Here is a 5708-nt window from a genome sequence, read left to right as displayed (position 1 = left end):
GACCCTCCTCCCTATGAATTCACTCTATCCACTTAAGACCATGAGAGTTTTCTTGCTTTATATCTTCTCTGTCTTCTCCTTCTAAGACCCTGGGAGCCCTCCGTGCCTTTACCAAGAGTTCACCCATTATGGATATCCTAAGGTAAAAGCCACCTCCTGCTGAGATGATCCTTCAAACAGTCTCTGAGACTCTAGGTAGGATTCAGAGTTTCAATATGAAGTCAGTGTGTGAAACCCCTCGCTCTCTGGTGCCAAGCTATCCCCGAGATTTTTGCAGACTGCAAGGTTTGATTCTCAGCTCTGTCATTAGCTGTGCTGAAGGGCCAGCTGAACAGCACTTCTCAGCTCTGAGCCAGGCCTCTTCTCTAAACAGGGCACCATCATCTTTGACATCTTAACCAGCTCTCCTAACCAGCTCCCACCTCCAGGTTAAACTGGAATTCTACCTGAACAGATGATTTTTTTAAAAAAAAATGTGAAGCAAAAGTATTTATATCCACACAGCACCTTTTTAGATATAAAAAGCATTTCCTTATTCATTAAGAGAAGATTAAGTGAAGACTTTGAGGAACATGCTTTCCCCAAACCTGAAGTGTTTCACATGAACCAGGTATGAGGGCCTCAACCTTGTTCTGCCTCTTGATAAAAATGTCCATGTTCCACATTTTCTCCCTGGTGAGAGGCCAGAGATGTTATAAGTATAATGAAGTCACCACTGGATTTATATAATTCCCTGGGAGGGGGGGATGCCCTGTGAGCTCAAAATAACATGAGTTGTTCTGTGGGCTTTCTATGTTGCTGTGTATGCATTAATGCCTCTGCTCTGTTTCCCGGTGTGCTCCTTCATCAAATTAAAATTGTATTAATTTATTTTCCTATTGAAACCCTTTGGCCCCGTCAAGATCCTTGATTTTCTGTGAAGACTTTGAGACACTGAGAATGAGCTATGCTTCTCGGTGTATATTGGGGTTCTGATTCAACCTAAGAAGTTTTGAAATTGCCTTAAGCTGTAATCAGAGCAAAGAAGCAAGTGTCAGAATTTTTCTGTCTGTAATGGAAATAACAAGACAAATGGAGAAAAAAAAAATCCTTCTCTATTCCCTTCTAACTAATTGTGTTTTAGATTTCTAGGTAACTGTCAACTTAATACCAGACCCCTTTAAGCATGAGTTGGCTTGGTAATGAATGATTGGGCTGCAGGTTATTAAATGACTACTCTTCCTCTGCCCTTTGTTTCAAAAAATTGAAAGAGAAAGTCACATAGTTAAAAATCCCTGATTATTTTACCTCCTTAATCTCACTCCTTCAATCCACTAGGAAAAACAGTACTTCTAGAGGAAGGTTGAATTTTGGTTTTCCTGAAAGCAAACCCTGAGAAAAGGAATTGAATGAAAGCAATTTATTTGGGGAGTGGTCTCAGGAAACACTGGTCTAGATGTGGACAGTGATAAAAGGAAGGAGCCCACAAAGGTGATCAAGGAAATGACTACTGCAGGTCTCTGGAGCTTATTCCTGCTGGAGAACTCTGGGGACTTGTGTGCAGTAAGCACGTGCCTCTGTGCTATCCACTGCAGGGTGAGAGAACCAGGGCATTTATCTAGAACAACTCCTACAACTGCTAGCAGATTTTGGTGGAGAAATGCTGATCCTTGATAATATCATGCAGGTGGCATTATCATCTGTGCACCCATGAGAGGTATCTGAACTTGACATTTTCTTACCTGCAAGGCAGAAGCAAGGAATCTTGCTTCACAAGATAGTGGTAGCAGTTCCATGCACTAAGTCTGCTAAGGTGTTTTATAAGGTATGGAGTCAGGATACAAATGCTGTTTATTAATATGTGTAATGATGCTGCACCCCAGCAAGGAGCTTGAAGTCCCATGAGGCTGACACAAATATAAATAACTGACCTTCAAGGCTATTAGAGAGGAGTCATCTTATCCAGGGACAGCATATAACCTTCGAGGGCACGCCCCCAGTGATCTAAGTCTTCCAGCTAGGCTCCTCCTCCTCAATTTTCCACAACCTCCCATTAATCTGTTTAGCTATGAATCCATCAATAGATTCAGACCCCTCATGATCCAATCACCTCCAAAGGCCCCACGCTGCTTCATTGGGGACCAAGCCTTCAATGCATGAACTTGTGGGGTGGGGGACATTTCAGACACAAACCGTAACAATCAGTTTTCTCAACTATAAAGTGAGAATGCCAGAATTGTTCATGGAGTTGCTATAAACACTAAATTAGATAATACAAGTACAGTGTTTAGTATTTATTAAGGGGGTGGTGTTATTATCAATATTGCATTTATTCCTATTTCTCCTACATGAAGGTCAGAGAAGAGAGAGATCACAGCTAATTGTTATAGGCTCCAGGAACAGTGTCAGGACATGAAATGGTGCATGTAGATGTCCTTTTGCTACACGGAGCATGGATGGGTGGGTTCTTTGTCTCATGAACTTGAAGAATGAAAGCCACAAAGACACGGGTGAGAGCAAAGTGACAGGATTTGTTAGAGTGACAGAAAGAAAGCAGAGCTCCCAATGAAATAGAGGTCCTAAGAGAGGGTTGCCAATGGGTGTCTGTTGTCTAGGAGTTTTTAAAGGTATAGCTGGTGGCTCAGCACAGGTGATTGGTGGGGTAAAGCATGGACCAATCAAGCTCTTGAAGCCCTCAGCTTAATAAACTAATCAGAAGTGCATACATTTAATCCCTTATGTACATAATCAAGAGGACAGGTCCAACCTTGGGGTTTGGGAATTCTGTTGGGGAGAGGAAGCCCTTCAGGTAGGAGTCCACTTTGTGGATGGTGGTGACTAGAGGTAGGGGTAAGGGTAACTAAGGAAAGGATGCTGTGTTTAAAGCTGTTAGGAACAGTAACAAGTGTTCTAAAGAGTCAATGTGGTCAGAGCTTTGAGGAAGTAGCAAGTAAAGTAGCAAGTAACAGAATGTTCTCCCAATACGATGTCTCCCTCCAAGGTGGCATGATGTTCTCTCCACCATCCCTTCTCCAAGGCCTTTATCCTGTCTGCCTACAGGAGACCTACCATCCTGCCTCACTTAGTCAACTGAACTATCATCAATTCAAGGGACGATTTGTCTTGAATATAGTTACATGACTTGGGCGTTAGTCTAGAGTTGGGTCAGGCAGACGTGAGACAGGAAAGGCAGTCTAAGTGTAAGAAGGAGCACATGGAAATTGGCACAGACTGGAGTGTTTCCGGAGGATTTAGCAAATAATGAGCAGAGCAGTTGGGAAAGAACGTGAGGTGTGTTCAGAGGATGAGGAAGAGCTAAGTGGGGATGGCATGGAAGACCTTGAGGGCTAACATAATGACTTGGGATCATTGATCATCATTCTTACAGGTGTGTGCTCCTGATCCTGCATCCACCTACATGCAGCCTCTTAAATCCTGAATCCAGGGCTGCCCTTGTCTTGCTTGGCTTTATTTCTTTCTCCTTTCTCTATGCTTCATGGTCCCTTTCCTCCTCTCTTCAATAGCAGATTCATCAATCCATTTTTTAATTTTTTTTTACTATGCCAAATTACACACACACACACACACACACACACACACACACACACTCATACATTTAGTACACAGATATGTATTGCATATGTTGAAATGTTCTGTATGGCTTTTTAAATTGTTTTATGGAAAGTTTTTTTTTTTAATTTTAATTACTGCTTTATAGTTATACATAGTAGTTGGGTTCATACTGACAAACTCATGCATGTATGATCCCCTTTCCTTTCCACTTTCCCTCCCCTCCCTCACCCTGCTAGCCTTCCTGTCATTCATTCATTCATTCATTCGTTTATATTTGATTGGTTTTATTAGTCTTTGCTTATGCTGAACCTTTCACCAGGATTCCCCTTTCCCTTGGGCCTTGATTAAATCTGTCACAACTAGTCATGTGTTTTCAATCTGTCCAGAGTGATCCCCTGTTGTCTGACCACCTTCAGTACTTTTAGTATCTACCTCCCCCAAAGGGTAAGGTGTTTGAATGCAAGGAATGTATTTTCTATTTTAATTTTCCACACAATCCTAGACACACCAAGGGTGCTTAGCAAACACTTGGTTGATAAGACAGGTAGCTCAGTTTCCCAATGATTTCAGGAATTGCTTAGTTCAGTTTTGTCTCTCTCTAATCTGCCTAGTCATACTGAGTGGACACTTCTCAAGAGGGCATTGTGAAATCTGATCTGTGAGGTTCAATTTGGGAATAAAGTCTGATTTTTTCCCCGTGATATTTTGGATATAATTGACTTGTGTGCTCTTCAATTTCCACGTTGGTTCATTTTAGTTCTGAGCAAGAAGTCAAGAGACTCCTTCATCAAAAAGTTACCAGTTTTGCCACTAATTAGTTTTGTGAATTTGGACAAGTCCTTTGCTGTCTGTAATAATAATAGCTGTCATTTATTTGACAAAGTACTGGGTACTCTGCTAACTGTGCATGTTCATTGAGCTCATTTAATCACCATAACACCTCTGCAAGCTGAGTCTATGACTAGTCCTAGACTAGTCAGAGGAGTAAAATGAGGCTCTTGTCATTAAAGTTGCTAGCTCAAGTCCCAGAGCTAGTAAGTGACAGAACTCAAAGCAAAGGCTGTCCAGTTCCAAAGCCTATCAGCTTAGCCATCAGGCTTTATGGCCTCTGTTACTTTAAGTTTCAGAATTTTCAGCTTTAAATAAAGAGTTGGAACTTGGATGTCCAGGAAAATTTTCAAGTTTCTGACTATACTCTAGGATCTCATGTTATTTCAGACATGAAATTGGTGTCTGTCATTCATGAAACTAACACCATCGCCCAGCTTCCAGCCAACATTGCTCCAGTTTACCTGAGGAACATCTCTCTCCTTCCTTCTTACTTCACAGGGGAGAAAGAAAGGATGCTTCTCCCACCACCCTGATGTATCAACTCCCACCAACCCAAGACCAAGGGTGTCATCATCTTAGATCATGGGTTGTAGTCCTTGCTTCAGACATGGCCAGGGGATTCAATTCAGGCCAATAATCATGCTCAGGAATTTATGTCCTGATTTTTGGGGGAAAACAAGCATTCACTTACATTGAAACAACCTGTGAGGATAGCGATCCAGAGCCGATAGCAGTCAGCCATGTTGCTGCTTCTGGAACTTGGGAATAAATCAACCAAAGGCAGAATAGAGCAAAGCCAAGTTGAAGCAGGGAAGGACAGGGTCCTTCAGACCTTGTGTGTTTGCCTGAATCTAGCTTTACCTGAAGCCCAGCCAAAATGAGCCAACATTTTCCTTTTGGGGGTTCATTTTTATGTTACTGGCCACCAAAAATATGAAAGGAGGTCATCATTGCTCTCTTTGTGTGTGTGTGTGTGTGACAAACCTACCAAATTTTTATTGAACAAGCAATTTCTTCAGGATCAGAGCCAGCCAGAGGGCATCAAGCCTTGAATCATCTCTAATGATTGTAGGAAATATCTTATTACAGTGGATGGAAAGGTACCTAATTTGTCATGTGATAAAATATCTGTTAAGTGGTACCATGAAATTTTATGACTCCCTTCAGCCAGAAGCCTTCCTGATTATCTGCTTATCTCCAGAAGATGTTAATTGCTGATTGTCAATGCACATTTTAGGAAAGTGAGCTGCTGCTGGTGATGACTGTTAGCCTTAAGTGGCAACTCCTTTCTGTCTCCTTCATTTCTTTGTAATTACAGTTGAACT

This window comes from Callospermophilus lateralis, unplaced genomic scaffold, assembly GCF_048772815.1.
Source record: "Callospermophilus lateralis isolate mCalLat2 unplaced genomic scaffold, mCalLat2.hap1 Scaffold_161, whole genome shotgun sequence".
Lineage (NCBI taxonomy): Eukaryota > Metazoa > Chordata > Mammalia > Rodentia > Sciuridae > Callospermophilus > Callospermophilus lateralis.
This window is presented reverse-complemented; position numbering follows the sequence as displayed.